The 18,737-nt window shown below is 37.0% G+C and overlaps 1 protein-coding gene across 4 annotated transcripts in view; it reads right to left on the bottom strand.

Moving 5' to 3' along the window:
* The window catches only part of LOC131432730 (activating transcription factor 3), a 170,267-nt gene extending 154,402 nt beyond the window's left edge, over positions 1-15,865 (bottom strand). For 2 of the 4 annotated variants that reach the window (XM_058599208.1, XM_058599205.1), the window contains exon 1: positions 14,805-15,865. The gene's annotated coding sequence lies outside the window, so the exon portion shown is untranslated. Of the gene's footprint in view, positions 1-14,646; positions 14,784-14,804 lie in introns of those variants that run through there. The other 2 variants (XM_058599206.1, XM_058599207.1) reach the window with 2 other exon arrangements.
* Between the last annotated feature and the right edge of the window lie 2,872 nt (positions 15,866-18,737).

The raw sequence follows: 18,737 nt of genomic DNA, 5'->3' as shown, positions 1-18,737 counted from the left end.
TTAAATCTATTGTGATCCCATACAAGGTTCCTGAATTTCATTCGAATCCGATTTCCAGTTCCGGAATTTCACGGCGATATGTGTTAAAAAGGCGGGAGGATAATGTTAGAGACATAAATGTAGAACATAAATACAAATAAAACTGACATGATTCTTGTTCTCTTCCGAGTTTAGTTCGTTCGTATCAGTTGAATTGATTGTGAGAATTTTGCTAATTTTACTTCTTCGCTTCCAGAATTGTAACGGTGCATCTATACTAAAGTATGAAATGTTGACGACAAATAAATTCTACCACATTAACCAACACTGAACAAATGAGAGTGAAACAATACAATGTTATAGCTGTTTTTTGTTGTAGATTTTCAAGCTCAGTGGAGGAAAATTTTTAGCATAACGGGTGGCAACTAAAATTTTGGAATTTTTTCGAGGCCTGTATGCTCAACAACAAACGAGCTCAGAAAGAACCAAGAGTGTGTATGTGTTAGCTCTATTTCTCCTCTTTCTGCTAGTATTTTCTGTTTTGTTCATGCTTGCTCAGTTTTGCTCAAAATGCCGTCGAAACAAGGAGTATTCCACGAGCGCATTGTACAGTTCTACGAAGTGCACAGAAATCTCGGCAAATAGTATACGGTACAACATTTTAAAAGCAAAAAGGTTGCGGCTTAGACAGTTTACAATATCCTAAGATGCCCAACAACTGCTCGTAAGGAAGGTAGTGGAAGACCAGCCAAAATTATGGACGCAAAAGGTCTTCGTTCTCTTTCTCGTGCCTTCAACAACAAGGATTCACTGAGTCAAAGGGACGCCGCAAAAAGGTTAAACTGTTCTCATCAGTACATCTGCAAAACATTGAAAAGACTCGGAATAAAGTACCGAAAGAAGACACGAGCCCCGGGATATACTGACGCACAGATTTCAACGCTGAATTCTCAATGCCGCTGGTTGATTAAAAATTTTTCCGGAAAAAAGTTTTGTTTTGGACGACGAAAGTTGCCTCTCTCTTTCGAAGACGCAGATTCCCGCAAACGATCGATACTTTTCAACGGATGTACATCCGAACATAAAATATTAGTTTAAACATAAGTTTGAACAGAAAATGATGCTGTACATTTTCATTTCCGAGAAAGGCATTTCTAAGCCATGGTTCAAGTCATGTGGGTTGGCAATCAATCAAGATGTGTACCAGAGCGAATGTTTTGATCCCGTTTTCATGCTGATGGACAATACGTGTTTTGGCCGGATAAAGCGTCATCGCATTGCGCCAAAAAAAACACAATCGTTCTTGAATTCCCATTCGATCCCATTTGTACCCAAAAACCACAACCCGATGAATTTACCTCAGTGTCGCCTAATCGAAGATTTCTTCGGGGTTTTGAGCTCCTTGGTGTACAAAAATAACTGGAGAGCCACGAATTGCTAACAGTTGATTGGTAGAATCATGAGATGCATTCGCAAAGTTGACATGAAGGCCGTACAACGCTCCTGTTCCGACATCAAATGGAAGCTTCGCCGAACACCCGATTACGGACCGTTTTCAAATGTTCACTAATTTTTTTTCAACAATGAACAATGTATGTTTAATTTCAATCTATCAGATCATCTTCAAGTATGTTTGTCTTTTTTTGACAGCTTGAGAAAGAAATTCCAAAATTTTAGTTGCAACCCGTTAGTCCTTTGGGAATATTTTAATGGTTCTAAAATGACCGGATTTAATAAATTTATCCGATGTTGACAACTGTTGAGTTGCCACCATTTATTTATCTACACCGGAACCTGAATTCTGGACTGGAATTCAGGAACTGCAACTAAAACAACTAAATTCGAAGCCTGGGACTGGCAAAATTTAGGTTTGGAATCCAGATCAAGAATTCACTTCATTGAACGCAGTACCAAAATATAATTTCAGACCTGAATTTCCGAATTAAATTCCAGCCTGCAGGTTTTGAGTTCTGAACCTGAATTCTGGAAATAAATTCTGAGCCTGAATTTAGGAATTGAATTCTAAAACTGATATCAGGTAGTAAATTCTGAAACTGATTTCAGGAATGGGTTAGTTCCGAAATTCTGATTCGGAGTTCAGATCTTAAATTTCGCTGCTGAATACAGATTTTGATTTATTTATAATTTTTTTTTTGCATTCAAATATAGGTGGACCAGAATTCAGAATTCAGTTCCAGAATCCAATACAAAAGAACCTTTTCACTATGCAGGTATGGTTTTGCTGCTGCTGGTAGAAGGCGTCTGCTCGCAACGACGTCTGAAAGGCGAATAAGAGGACAAGCTGAGAGTTTGAGGCTTTATACCATTTCTGTTATTGTTGCTGGTTGAAGGCTCTCACCACGATGTGCGGTCTCGGTCGATTTTTGACCTTCACGGAACGACCGAAATTAGCTCTGCGCCTAATTCGTATTACTGTTTTTGAATTAGTTGATTTTAACAACAAAATTTCCAAAATAACTATAAAATTAGTTAAAATTTAGAATTTACTGTGCTGAAAAAACTCTTATTATTAGAGAATGTGTTTAGTTGGCGAATATTCTGGACACAAACCAGCAATATTTCAATCCAACACGAAATTCTCATTGACAACTAATTTCGTTATTAAAATCAGAAACTTTGATTCTATTTATCTATCACCGTCATTACTGAAGGACAGGACAAAGAAAACAAAAATGAAATTGGTTTTATTAACAAGTTTATTAGCTAAAAACTCATGAGAAGTGTCAAAGCAAAACAATCAATTAAAAAGCTAAAAGGGACAGTCTTGTTGAAACTGCTCGCAAATTGTTTAGATGTTTTTCGCATGTGTTACGATATATCCCTATATAAATTTCTAAACCGATATGTAAAAATGACGTAAACTGTTAGTGGAAAGTGTATTTATTCAGAATTTGTGCGCAGTTGAAGCGAATGTGGGTAATAATGTTTTTACGCGAAACAGTGAAGTGAGTTTCGAATGTTGCACTCTAATTGTACACGTCAAATGATGTTTTTTGTATCTTCTCATTCCGGGCTACGCCGTCCGGTGTGCTACTTGTAATCGGTTTTTGTTTTCCGAGTGCTCAAAGTTTTCAGTGAGAGAGTCGATTTCGCGAAGTCGAATGAAGAAAACAGCGATTTAGAAGTAAAATTTTTCAAAAAGAAGTTTATGTTTCGCTTATGTCTTTTTCTCCAATACAACATCGTATTTATACCTGCAAATATAGAAAAGATAACCGCGACTGAAATTTTTGTCGGTAGTAGTGTGCCATCTAGTGGCTAGTAGTCATTACGGTGTTAACGAGCGCCATATAGCTGCTAATTGCAGAAACCAATTCAACCATTTATGTTGGTTGAAAACAACGTTTTATTTCTCTAATTCAACTAAAAAATTAGTTGAATGGATATGAAGCGTGCCTTAGCTAAGAAATGACAGCACGTTTGATTGGTGAATTCAACTAAAAAAAATAGCCATTTCAACAAATATTTTATTATTATTAAGAGAATTAGAATCAAAAAATCTAAATTAGCAAAAGTAAGATTTTTTTAGTTGTCTCAAAAAATAACTAACTAAAATCAGAAAATCAACTAATTTTTTCGCCAAAATGCTAATTTCGGTCTTTCCGTGTTGGTTTGCTCTTTATGCCATTTGAACATCGGAACTGAAACTACGTCGTCCAAGCGTGAAAGAAGCAAGTAAGTGTGATGAGTTTTTCTCACTGTTACCAGAAGTCTTAGAAAAAATGGGAAAATAAGAAGGGAACTCAAATTTGTGACCGATCTACAAATTTTGCCGGATCCGTCATACCAATATATGCACAAACAGAACAGTCAGTCAAAGCCGAAGATAAAAAAACGTTTCTAACGGGATTTGTATGATCTTGGAAACAGAATTAAAAATGCTTTTCCAGCGAGCCATTGTGCAAGTGAAAGAAACATTTGTTGATTCCCTGTGAACATTTTGCTGTTGAATTCTCTCATGATCATTTATATCTATCATCTATGAGTGTAGTGATAAAGATCTATGGCAATCCCATGTAAGTCGCAAGTCTATTTTCACTCTCCACTTTGCTATAATTGAACGGTGTGGGGTCTGAGCACAGCTGAACATGCTCGGTTCTTCCGTTCAATTAGGCTTTTTCTTCGTGTGTGTGACATAAACTGCAGGCCTAGTTCTTCCTTTAGTTCAAGATCATCCATTTTGATTTGGGGATGAATTATACGAAAAGCTTCAGCGGCTAAATGTAATCTTTTCAACCACTTACTCAATTAAGGTAAAAAAAGATCTAAACTATTGAGGAATACATGAACGTCATAACTTTATTCTGAGTTTTTCAGTCTTTCGTATTCGCACAATTCATCGAAGTGGTTTTTATTTTCTTAATGTATTCATTGTTCTGAGTTGTATTGGAGATTCCTTAGCTATTTCTTGCTTCGCTTCAAGGAGCAAAGAACTTGCCAGAAACAAATCACATATCGGAAAAATTGTTGATTCATTAAAATCACCATCAGAAAGAATTGGATTTCTTCAGTTTAATGTTGAATTTTGGGGACCTCCAAAAGGGAGAAGAAACTGGCAATGTTGAAACATTAAAACGCAAGTAGCAAACATTTCAATTAATTAAAAATTAAAAAAAAACATTGCTCTAGTACTGAATTTATGAACTCTTCTCGCAACGATTATGCGATTGGAAACGCGCACTTTTCTTGTATAATGCGCAACAAGTTTCTTGTTTCACAACGGTAATATTTGCTAAGTGGAAACCGGAATTGAAACTGCTCAAATGAGTTTGTCGTACAGTCAGTTGAAAAACCGGATGTGGAACTTCCTCCATTGAGTTGGTTTTACAAGCAGTAATATGAATTAATTTTACATCCCTTACAAAAACGTGTTGAATCAATTGTCTAACATATCTAACAAAAATAACCGATTTGAATCAATTGTGAAGCATGTCAATTAACAGTTTGGCTGAAAAGTTCGTATCGTTTAATAGAAACACACATTTTTTTGCCAAAATTCGTTTTTATTATTCAACATAATTGCCATCAGAGGCGATACAGCGATTATAGCGATCTTCCAACTTTTCAAAACCATTTTTGTAGTACGATTTGTCTTTTGCCTCAAAATAGGCCTCAGTTTCAGCGATTACCTCTTCATTGCTTCTAAATTTTTTACCAGCGAGCATTCTCTTGAGGTCTGAGAACAGGAAAAAGTCACTGGGGGCCAAATCTGGAGAATACGGTGGATGAGGGAGCAATTCGAAGCCCAATTCGTTCAATTTCAGCATGGTTTTCATCGACTTGTGACACGGTGCATTGTCTTGATGAAACAAAACTTTTTTCTTCTTCAAATGATGCCGTTTTTTTTGAAATTTCGTCCTTCAAACGCTCTAATAACGCTATATAATAGTCACTGTTGATGGTTTTTCCCTTTTCAAGGTAGTCGATGAAAATTATACCATGCGAATCCCAAAATACAGACGCCATAACCTTACAGGCCGATTGTTGAGTCTTTCCACGCTTTGGGTTCAATTCATCACGTGCAGTCCACTCAGCTGACTGTCGATTGGACTCCGGAGTGGAGTGATGGAGCCATGTTTCGTCCATTGTTATATATCGACGGAAAAAATCGGTTTTATTTCGATATAACAGCTCCAAACACTGCTCAGAATCATCAATTCGTTGTTGTTTTTGATCGATTGTTAGCTCACGCGGCACCCATTTTGCACAAAGCTTTCTCATATCCAAATATTCGTGAATAATATGTCCAACACGTTCCTTTGATATTAGGGTGTCAGCTATCTCGATCAACTTCACTTTACGGTCATTGCAAATCATTTTGTGGATTTTTTTTCAAGTTTTCATCGGTAACAGCCTCTTTTGAACGTCCACTGCGTTCATCGTCTTCGGTGCTCATATGACCAGTACGAAATTTTGCAAACCACTTACGAATTGTTGCTTCGCCCGGTGCAGAGTCTGGATAACACTCATCAAGCCATTTTTTGGTATCGGCGGCACTTTTTTTCATCAAAAAGTAGTGTTTCATCAACACACGAAATTCCTTTTTTTCCATTTTTTTTCACAATAACAAAAGTAGCTTCACTCAAAATGCAATATCTCACAAACTAATAATCAGACAGCTGTCAAATTTATACACGTATCTTTTGAAGGTTGGTACTAACTGAAACTGGTATGGATTTAATTCTAGTGGCGCCCTCTCATAGAAACGATACGAACTTTTCAGCCGATCTGTTATAACAAGTTTTAATGGCTACTTGGGTAATCACACTTGATATTACATAATACGTATATTTAACAAACAATCATATTCATGTACTAAACAATAATATTTTTTTGTTATTCTCATTTGTTCAATGAAATCACAATATAATTTGTTCAAACAGCACCCTCATAGTTACAGCCAATCATGAAAATAGTCATAATAAACATTCATATCTATTTTCATTTTCTCTTCTGAAGTTAGTTTATTTAAATCTGTTGTTGAATTATTTAAACTGATACCTTTTATATACCACAGATTCTTTGATGTGTGTGTTTCAATTAAATCAGCATCTTTTATGCTTCGGATTATTTTCAATTGCCATGCGTTTAAGCTTTGTTTCTCATTTCTGTACGAAACAAATTGTGTGGAAATTCTTGTTACGTATTTCTCGATTCAAGATGGCGTTGGTTCAAGAAAACGAAACTATTTTTCTCTATGTGTTTAGTGAAACTTCTGAAACGGTGCAGCTTCTAAAACATTCGAGCTTTTCGATGCGCCCATTGAAAGTTCGTTCGATAATTTGTAGTGTAACTTGTTTGAGATAATGTATTTAATTGTCACTAATTAGATCTACATGCCGATTATAACACCGTCGTTAGCCCACTCTCGTTTACCACCCCACCCCCTCACCAACCCTTATATAACATTTATCTATTCACTTTTTTCTTTTCTCCCCTGCGTTTTAAGCAACAGCGCTATTACTGCCCTGTAATGCTTAGTATCATCAACTAGTTATAGATAGGGTTATAGATTTAGTTTTAATTGTTAGTGTTAAGGCCAAATGTATCTGTTGGATCATTGTAATCTGTTGATACAAATGATGAGGAGGTTTTATGCCTGCTGGAGAGAGAGATGGCCAAATTTCATCTCCATCGGGCTTTTCCCTGCTCCAAAATAAATAAATAAATAAATAAATAAATAAATAAATAAATAAATAAATAAATAAATAAATAAATAAATAAATTAATAAATGAATAAATGTTTATTTGTAATCAATTTCAGCGAACAATTATTATTAAAAATTATAGAAAGAGACGCGTTATCCAGGGTAGCAAGTGACCGGGAAAATCTGGAAAACCCGGAAAAAAGTCGGGAATTTTAGTGCAAATCCGGGAAAAAAATTTACTAGCTCTAATCTTACTAACGATTTTCAGCATCATGGTTTCCTAATCCAACAAGTGGAAAGTTTTGTGTTTGAGCGAGAAGCTCAGTGAATGTTTTGAAATATCTTATTGTCCCACACAGGTTCTAACACAAGTTATGCACAATCCATTGGATATGGGGCCTACATCCCACGTCTCGTTCGACGATTTTTGTAAAGGTTTGGCAGAAATTTTTAATTAACCAGAAAGCATCAGAGCTTTCTTAGTTGTTATCAGTAACAGCACATTGAATACTCATAATGAAAAATAAGGATAATTTTGATGCTTTTGCTGAATTTCTATTGAATCTCAGAATAAGTATCCATAATTTTTTATTTTATTTCGATTATAGAGGTTTTAACCTTAAGGTCATTCGCCTCTTCGGGCCAGAAAATTTTTCTGACCCTATGTGCGGGGATGGGAATCGTACCCAGGCAGGCTGCGTGAAAGGCATCGACTTACCCATCACGCTGTACCCGTCCCCCATGGTATCCATAATGTTTGCAAAAGTAACATCAGGTAATATGTTTAATAGAATTATAAAGGTAATATGTTTAATAGAATTATAAAAAAAAATCTTAGGAGCCTGATGTTTTTGAGCGGGTCAATGATTGCCCTTATTTAATCTTAATTTGTCTCAGTAATGTCAAATGGTATTGATTTCAATAGGATTCACAAAATCGACAAAGTTGTCGACTTTTATCTTATCCAGTAGTTTTTGATTTCTTTATTTGAAAGCTGAAATTGGGGTTTCAGAGTTTGTGAAAACGTTGGAAATGTTTAGAAGATGGTTTGATCTGTTTAGTGAATCTATGTTTAATTTCTTTTTAAAGGTTATGAATTTCATAATAGAATTACAAGAATGCGAATATTGATGTGGACGAAGAATCAAATTTAGATCGTCCCAGTCACTAGAAGCATAAATTGTTGTTGTTTTCCAGAGAGACAAGCGTTTGTTTTAAGAATTTTTGAAGGATTTGGTTCTGTGTCGCCAAAATCTTATATATTGTTAGATGGAATCGGTTTTACGGGGGGTGAATTGTTCCTTGTTCATTTATTTTTGACCTTAGGTATACTTTGTTACTAAACTATACTGCCCATACTTGCAAATCAGTCACATATTGAAAATCAACAAGTTGAGAAAAAGATCAATACATATTTCGGTCATAATCCATGAGTCACATACATGGATTACATTGTAAACTTTTCATCTGGAATGAAGCATTGCATTTTTTGTCATTCATTTATATAAAATCCCTTACGCAACAAGTTGGGACCCATTTACGAATATTTTTGTTTGTTAATCGTAGCACGCTATGCTTCTCTCGCACGTGATAAAATTTCATGTTTGATTTTCTATTCGTGTGAAACTTTTAATCGTTCGACATCGTTAAGTCAGGTCATAGTGCAATTAAATGGTATGAGGGCGACTCTTCCACGGAAGACAGTTCAACCAGTGACTTTGTAGGTTTCGATGCCACCAACGCCCGAGAGAAATATTCTGAAATCTCTCGTTCAGCACAGTACTTTCGATATAACTTCAATTTGAAATATTCGCATATGCCTACATCTGATTTTGGTTAAAATTATGGCAAAAGAGCCGAATATCTTGCTAAAGTTGTTCCTTCGGAGGATGAAATTGTGAGTAAACATGGGAGCAAAACATTTGATTCTGAAAGAAGCCATTTTATTTATTTATTTATTTATTTATTTATTTCTTATTGGGTTCATCGGACATATGTCTAAATGAACCGACAGAGTGGGAAAAAGCCTATATGAGTTGAACAAATTTCATGCCATTCTCAGACAGGCGCGAAAACCACTATCTTTCAAACAACAAACACAAAACAAAAAGTAATTACAATGCGTCAAGGGAAATAAATTAACACATAGAAAAAACTGTCCTTATAATATAGTTCGTTTCATTCTTTCTGCGAAGCGACGGGAAGGCTCATCAAACTCAAAAATTGTTTCAACAGAAGTAAAAGCTCGTGTGCACGCAGTTATAGGTTCGTTACTTCCAAATAAAGTCCTGTGGAATCCGTTTTGAAGTAGTGTCGTATATCGCAATGATCTGCTTGGTACTCGAAAACTAATTTTGCTACGCAATTCTGGAGCATCGATCTCCCCGTTTATTAATTTCGCAATGGTCAATGCTTGTTGAATTTTTCTTCGGCGCTGTAAAGCATCGATTCCCAATAATTGGCATCTGTCCGGGTATGGTGGCAAGTTTACAGGAACGGTGGCAAGTTTACAGGAACAGTTTGCGAACAAAGCGTTTCTGAACACGTTCAAGTCTAAGGCTCCACGATATTTGATACGGACACCAGATTCCTGAAGCATCTTCCAGAATCGGGCGGACGAGTGACCAATATAAAGCCTTCAAGCAAAGCGGATCTTTGAAGTCTTCGGCAATTTTAGAGATGAATCCCAGCTGACGGGAAGCTTTCGAAATAACCGTTGGACATCGAACGTCAATTTGGCATCCAGTTGTACACCAAGATCACACACCTGAGTCACTCTAGATAAAATTGTTCCATCAATGTTGTAGTCGAATATAATGGGACGTAGAATCCGATGAAATGTGATAACTTGGCAATTTGGTTACAGTGATAATGAGTTTATTTTCCCTGCACAAATGTGCGAACCTTGTAAGCAAATCTTGTAGTCATTTGGCAATCCTCAACACTACGAACGGCGAGATACAGTTTCAAATCATCTGCGTAGATTAATTTACAAGCAGATCCCAAGAGTAATGAAACATCGTTGAAAAATACTACAAATAGCAAGGGTCCCAAGTTGCTACCTTGCGGAACACCTGATTTATTCGAGAATTCGGACGACGCAACGTTATTGATTTTTACACGCATTTGTCTATCGGAAAGATATGAGTTCAGCCAAGACACGAGTTGCGATGATAAACCAAGTCGAGATAATGTACACAACAGTATTCGATGATCAATCTTGTCAAACGCTGCTTTTAGATCGGTGTAGATAACATCCATTTGTGCTTTTGCCTGCATACTAGAAATACATTTAGACGTGAAGGACAACAAGGCAAGGAACTGAGATCGAAACGCTAGAATTATATATAGCTATATTCAAAGATCGATTCAAGATAGTTTGTTTTACATTATCTAAATTTTTGCATGCACAGCTAGCTCTAAATATTGGTACAGTGATCAGAAAAAAGAAATTAATGCAACCTGTACATTTTCTAATTACTATAACGTGATTTTTAATGCGTAGGACAGATTTGGAAATACTTTCCATATGTGACCGATCCGACTTGATATTTTTTTCAAATTTTACTGAACTAACCCTAAATTATTTTTGCATTCTCTGAAAGGAGGGAAAAAATAGACGTTATCCGTCTGGCTAACTCAAAAGTGGCCAAAACCAATATGGAACTGATATGCGAGTATGGGCAGTGTACTAGATTAAAATAGTATTGCAATACACTAGAGATCACGGGTTGGCGGTTCAATGCATAGTGCACTGGTCTTACAAACCAGTTGTCGTATGTTCAAGCCCCGACCTGGAAGGATTCGTAGTGCAGTAGGATCGTTGCACTAGCCATGCAATGGTTCTGTACACTCTGAATCGGCTGCGAAGTCTGTTGAAACAGAAGGCCAAATTCCACTACAGGAATGTAATACCAATGCTTTATACATTAGAGATGGACAATCCGTTCTAGAATTGTCCAAATCTAGTCTTGTTCTCCTCGAAGAGTGAGTGAACTGGAGTTCTTTATTGAAGAATGAAAGTCTTCTATTCTTCTCAATAGAAATGGAAGTAATCATATTCTTTGAGGAGGGTTCAATAGGACTAATTCTTTGGGTAGAACGCCATATAAAAGAGAATGAATTTTGGTAGAAACACATGTAAAAACACTCACTAGTATTGAATCTGTTTACTACAAAATATAATTTGCAGCTCTAATATTATTTTCGAAAAATACAGTTTCAGAAGAACGAAAGAACGAAGCAATTGAACTATTTCTTCAGGTAGAACTATTAAATTTTGATCGGTTCTTTGAAATGAACGGTTTTGCCCATCTCTAGAATACACTCTAGTTTGAATAAGTCTTAAGAAAGGTTCTTTTAGGGGTTAGCCAAATTTTGTGCTAGGGCACATAACCGTTTTCATTATTTTTACGTTTCGTCTTTGACTCATCAATGCAGAGTAGTTCAAATTGAACTGCTTAGTGCTAAACTCGGCAGTTCAATTTGAACCGCTAAGCAGACGTAAAGTTTCTGCTACTTAAAGAACACTTTTTGTTTTGCAACGGAGTGCAATGTCTTTTCTGACGTGCCGAACGGAAACGTGTTTTCGACTATTTCTGGCCGATGCAGGTATGGTCATTTAGGGGTTAGCCAAATTTTGTGCTAGGGCACATAATCGTTTTTTATATTTTTACGTTTCGTTTTTTTGACTCATCAGTGCATCGGCTAGAAATAGTCGAAAACACGTTTTCGTTCGGCACGTCAGAAAAGACATTGCACTTCGTTGCAAAACAAAAAGTGTGCTGTAAGTAGCAGAAACTTTACGTCTGCTTAGCGGTTCAAATTGAACTGCCGAGTTTAGCACTAAGCAGTTCAATTTGAACTGCTCTGCACTGATGAGTCAAAGACGAAACGTAAAATTAAGAAAAGTGGATTTTCCAGATAATCTTAAAACTGATTTAGTAGTAGTCTTGCAAAAGATTAAATAGTTCGAAAAAGAATTATTTCAATTTTTCTTGTAAGGCTTCAAATTTAATTTTTAATTATTTGACCAATTTTTAACCAACAATAATCGAATTTGGTTCGAAAGCTGCTTAAGAGCATTATTGGAAGAAACATGAAGTCTGAATAAAATGCATTGATTTTTGGATAAAATTGCATGAATTTTAATGCTGTATTCCTTCGTAAAATGCAGGACTGATCACTTTTATCATATCCGCTGGCTAGATGTGTTTCCTGTTATCTCGATTTTATTATTTTGAATTTATTCAAAAAGATTGAATTTTTGTCTTGAAGAGCTAGTGGATACGAATAACATTAGTGACGAAGTAACAGACAAAATAAAGTTATAGAGTACATTGAACCGGGTGGTACTGTCGGGTCAGAAGATGAATACTATCATACTCTCGAACAAACACGTATTGAAAGTGTTGTATCGTTGATAATGTTATATTGATTGTTGGATCGTAATTAACAAAACAGCACTCAAAATCCTAAAATCGTTACAAGAAACCGGTTTTAATCAAGATTAGAGCTGATATTTTCACTCTGCAGATCTTCACCTATTTACCCTCTTCACAAGCGGAAGCCGGATCCGGATAAAATTCGTGTGGGACCACTAGCAAATTGGTTCAGCAATCTCTGAGAAAATTGAGTGCACAAAAATGTTTCATACATGCATACACACATACAGGCATTTTCTGATCTTGACGAACTGATTCGAATAGTATATGGCACTCACACTTTCACTGTGATTACATAACCTCTGTATATGAGAAAGACACGAAAGACTTTTAGCCTTTGTTATGTGCACTTGTCATAATGAATATTTCCTATTTCTAAATCGAGATACCGGAAAGATACCTCATTTCGCAACTCTCGATGTTTATTTGCACGTGGGATTTTTACTTAAAGCTTGAAAGAGAGAAATGTTTAAAAAAAATACTGAACATAAGCGATTTTAGGCTGTTCTAAAAACCGGCATCAATATTATTAGTTAATAATATTTTTAATATATTACCCGGTCCATTTCTAGCCGATCGCATTAGTGCCATGTTTGGTATAAACTCTTTGGAATTTTTTTCTGTACCAATTCTTTCACTAGAGAAACGAACAACTCAGTTTCTATTAGTCTTGGTTGAAATTGTTTGGAACATAGCGGATAGTTGAATTGTACATAATGTGTTTAGAAACAAACCAAAGTATAATCATTTTAACTTTCATAGACTAGTTAATTTTACAATATTTTTTAAACATAAATATATTTAGACTAAATATATTTAGTATCATCGAAAAAACTGTCAAATATCATATATATGATTTAAATAGAAATTTCATATTCTATTCAAAGACAACATGAAGGGTTGCTTTAAGATTCATTATCAGATTAAATGGAATGTAGGGCAACGGCTTCAGTAGTTATCTCATATACGAAAACCATTAGTTAGAGTGAGATCTGCTGTCTCTGTTCGATAGATTGTCTTTCAGGGTAAGATGAAAATAGGTGCGTTCGCTTCGAGTTTTCGTGTCGCTATAACAGGAGCGTGGAACAAGTTTGGAACTTTTTTCTCCGGTATTGCTTCTTATATCCGATTTCATCACAATTACTGCTTTCAATTGATCTGATGATTGGAGGTTTTGTTATTTTTATTCCAAATATCACCTATTTCTTCAATATGTTACGTTTCGTCTTTGACTCATCAGTGCATATCAGTTCAGCAAGAGCAAAAATAGCCGAACACATGTTTTCGTTCGGCACGTCAGTATAGACATTGCATTTCGATGCAAAACAAAAAAAGTGTTCTGCAAATAGCAGAATCTAATAGAATAATGATACTAATTTTTCTTCACTATTTGATTTGTGTACGTTGTTAGTTTAGCACATTTTGTTATTCACGGAAAACTATTGTTCGGTTTTTCAACGGTTCGCTCTGTATTTGCAAACTGCGCTTTCTATATTACTTACAGAAAAAATGAACCTTGTAAGGCATCTTCATAAACAGATATCAGAAAAAGATACCAAATGTATGATGGATGATAAAAAAGATACAAAAAAAAATTGTACCGTGATATCGAACTGCTGCACACCTGTTTTGGAAATCATTTCATTATCTTTTGTTCCAACCATCAATCAGGTGCCCTGTCTTATTAAACAAAAGCGCTAAAGAGTAAACTGTGACTGCACATAAAGGCGCTTTGCTTCCAATGGGGACGCCATGTGATTTATTTTGGCAGCCTACATCGGATAGTGTACGGAATTGTAAAGGCATGAACATCACAAACCAAAGTTTATCAAACGGAAATCTGTGTCTGTGTCCGTGCAAAATTACGCTATTCCCTTACAGGGGTCGTATTCTTCCGTCGGCACTTACGATCCCACTGTTTCTGTGAATTGTTCAGTGCACAATTTGTCACTGTCCGATCGGTTTCTTGTTCTTCGCCAAACACGGCAAACCAATTCTTACAACTAGATGATTTATGTTTCTTTTTCACCATACAAAGATCCTACTTCACGAACCTGTACTCCCGGTCATTGCTGCGTTTACATGCACAAACCGGTCCACTCCACGTGTCGTCATGTAGCGGCTGTCCGCCCACAAACCCACTCAGCTATGAATTAACACATCTTCAGAAAACAACTAGTAAAAGGGAAAATTCGAAAATAGCGATAACCACCTGTTAATGTGCACCCGACTGCTAACTGTCTGCCGTACGTAGCTTTTTTCGTCGACCAAGGGTTCCGATTTTCCGTTCGCCTTCCACGTCACTACCGTCGGGTTTCGCCTTCTACTCCGGGCGTGCAAACCAGAGCTGACAGTTGATGCCGGTGCGAACGCTTCGTTCCAGCTGATATTTGGTGAACGGAACCGGCGGGATGCGCCTGCGCCTACTGCGATTCGTTTCGCGTGTGCGTATGTTGTTGTTGTTATTATTAGTATTCCAGAGAGTAGCACTCGGTTACGAACTTTCGTTGCTGTCGTTTTAGCACGGTCACTCGCGAAAAAAAAAAGATCAACGTTATGCGTTATTCAGTTGGATTTCGAACAAATTTCAAATCATTGACGAATCACGGCGTTGAAAAATCAGTAATTTTCGACCAGTAAAAATAAATCGACCTACTACGATTACTTCGATTTGTGAGATAAACAGATAAACAGTACAAGAAAACGAAATGAAACAAAAAAAAATCAAATGTTTTCACTCTTCGTTGACAGTCGCAAATTAATTCCGACAGATTGCTTCGTTAGGTTGACGATAAATAGCACACTGCTTCACACCGCATGCATTGTTTATGTTGACAGGTTCTCATTCGAACACAACTCCGTCGATGCCGCGGCGAACGGCTTTTTTTTCTAATTCTTTCGGCGTATCCACTTCGCGCGGTCGAGGGCGGGGCTTTACCTGATGAGTTTAAGTCTAATTACCGAGCAATAGCGGTAGTCACTCAAGTGTTTTCTCTGTTGATTAGAGTGCGCTTGGTTTCCTCTTGTAAACAGTTTATCACCCCGTGCAGCAAAATTTGACATATTTATCCTTCTTTCGGTGTGTCAGTGGATTTTAGCGGTTTCCTTCGATTGACAGAAATAGTAATAAATTAGGATCGTGCGTTGAGTTTTCTGTTGTCTCTATCTGCATCGGAAGTCAAACGTTATTTGATTCTGAACCGAACGCCTGACCGGAACATAAACAAACAAAAGGAAAAACGACCGTCGGCGACGTAAGCATGCGATCCGATCCGTGTGCGATATTCAACTAAACAGTCGGCATCGCGAAGCGAACCGAAATTCGCAAAGCTCCGATGCTCGCTAGCTTGCTTCGTTCATTTACGTCGCTAAAAATAGAAATGCTGTCATCGAGTCGTTGCCGGATTGGTCCGCGATGTCGTCATCCAGTGGCTGCGATTGGTTGGAGGCTCGCTTTCGTGTTGAGTAGGACGCATGTGGTCTGGTATACTGACAACCGCTTGCATTGGTGTTGGTGCCTTGGAAGCACGTGAGTGAAAGAACAACACGAAAACGCAAAAAGCCGGTCGAGTCGTCGTGTTGTCGTTGGTGGTTCCGCGGCGGCGTCCAGTGGCAAACAGCGAACTAAGGGGGAAACGACTGAACAATCCAACAGCGCCTTCGGCTGCGTTGACTGTGAGGGGGGAATAATGCTGCTACGAACAGGCAGAGAAAAGCAGTGAAATAAACGCGAGAATAACAGAGCGAGAAGATTGCAATACTGATAATTTGTGAATTTGTGCGTTCGTTAAATGGGGCAGTCTAGGATCGTTACAGGGACCATGCGGAAATTAATTTATTGATTTGTCAGTATGATCTTATTTTAATATGGATTTTGTATGTTCCGCATCTTAATATTATCTTAGCTTATCCCATTACCAATATTTTCTATCTTCTCATGTTTCCAATTATGTTTTCGTGCATTTCGTTCCTAAATATTTGATATTCTCACACCGAATTGCGTGTTGTCTTCTCTTTTCCTCCTGTTTTCCCATCTTGTTTGTTTTCATGTTTGCTACGACCACTCATATATTGTAATTCGTTTGCTTACATTCCCTCTTTTTCCTCGTTTGTTTCCGATTCCACTACCACTGATCGAACGATGGCACTTTTTTTTGCATCGCAGCAAGCCTGTGAGCGTTCAATAGAACCCATCAATGGGCGGGTGTGTAAAACAACCAACCGCGGCTGTTGAGCCAACCTGGCGATGATGGCGATGACTGTGTGGAGGGGATACAAACGGGGTGGGTCGTTTGAATGTATGTGGCATACCGCGGAATTCACACTTCGCTTTGGCAGTAATTGGTTATGCATATTAATAATTTGGTTTTTTTTCACACTGCTCCCCGAATTTTGGTTGCCTTTTGCAACAAAAGCAAATAGACGAGACAACATTCGAACGTCGATGGTAAACGAAGCAAACTTGATTCCAAGTTTGCTTATAGATAATGTTATATCTTATATTTCCTATTATTTTTCTTGACAGCCTTCTGAAGTTTGTATTCTGTTTTCTGACATCTTTTTTCTGTCTTTTGTCTGCTGTCTATTTCATATATTCTCTGTTTATTTTTTCTTCTGTTTTTGTTTTCTACCTTCTGTCTTCTATCTGCTGTCTTCTATCTTTTGCCTTCTATCTTCTGTCTTCTCTTTTGATAATATCATCGGTATTTTACGGTCTTTTGAGTGAGCAACGCTTATCATGAACTTTAAAACTGGTGGGAAGTGTGCGGAAGACAATGAGTTGCTGTGGCAACCGGCAGTTTTCGCTCGATGTTGATTGCTTGTTTAGCAGCTAGTTAAAATTTTATTCTCCATTATTTTAAAATGTGCAAGCACCTTACGACAGGGGCAATACATTGAGTGACGAAACTAGTGAGGGTCGTTTCTGATCGATTATATATTGGTTTTGCGTGGTCACGTGGCTTTGAGTGGAAGTCATTTTGGTGGTCTTCCTGCAATTATGAACCGTCCACTGTGCCTGTGGTCCGTGATTTGCATTTCAACGGTCGTTTTCGTAAAGTTCGCGGTAATCATTGGGCTAAACTGTTTAATGATCCCAATCAAACAATGGTACTCATACGAAATAGATTTTTTCTGTATCTGAGAATGAATCCAACTCAAAAGTCCATGCAGTATATAGTTCCATAGAGTAAATTATTATTTTATTTGCCTAATTATTTTAAATACCTAAAAAACAAATAAGAACTCTTATGTTATCTCAGTTTGATCGGGAACGCATTCGCGTTTAAATATCGTGCCTGTTCTGATCCAATCGTAGCAGGCGTCAGGTTGTCAATCACGTGTAGCTTAAAGCGAAGCATGTTCCTTAGGATATTTCTCCAATTCATCACTTCCACCTTATTATCATCGCGATCGCTTATCCAGCACCATCCGCATCGTTAATGGACACATAACAGCAGGTATGTTAACATCGTTAACATAAAATATTTACGACTGCCTATTGGCTAGCCTAATCGCCGGAAGATGACACTGGGCTAATTCTGTATTTTTTTTTTATTTTTTGTTACAAAAATTAATGATAGAATGATCAAAAATTTCTGAAGTATCATGCTAATTTAGTTTGTGTTTTTCATATGTTCTCCGATGAATGACTAATCTGAATGCTAACAAAATATTTATATTGTTCTGAAAATAGTTAGAATACACATAGTTATAATACACGCTGTCAAAAAAAAAACACTCAATATTACGTATTTTCCACCAAAAGAGAAACGGCTACACGATGAAAGTGACTGTTTCCATTTGGGCCCGAACAAAATATTCTAAATTTTGTGTTTTCATATTCACTCGACAGATGAATTTTACCATTTCATCTTCAGGTGAAAAGCCGCTCTCCAAATTTGAACTAGCAACTACTTTTAATCAATTTTGAGTTGTTTTCAAATCTTTCCTTTCCATTTTTTTCCTTTATGGGCTACTCTGTCCGAGGGGGGGTGGTTACAACGATCCGCACTTTCCATACCGGACGAACTAGGCTATGGTACCCAAATGAACACTAGTAACGAAGGAGGAAACCCTCCAGCATGTAACCCAAGTGACAGATTCCTTTACGGTTATCAATTTGCAACGAAAGATACGAATATCT

This window comes from Malaya genurostris, chromosome 2 (assembly GCF_030247185.1).
Source record: "Malaya genurostris strain Urasoe2022 chromosome 2, Malgen_1.1, whole genome shotgun sequence".
Taxonomy (NCBI): Eukaryota; Metazoa; Arthropoda; class Insecta; order Diptera; family Culicidae; genus Malaya; species Malaya genurostris.
Note: the sequence above shows the minus strand (reverse complement) of the source record. Positions and strands in the feature narration are given on the sequence as shown.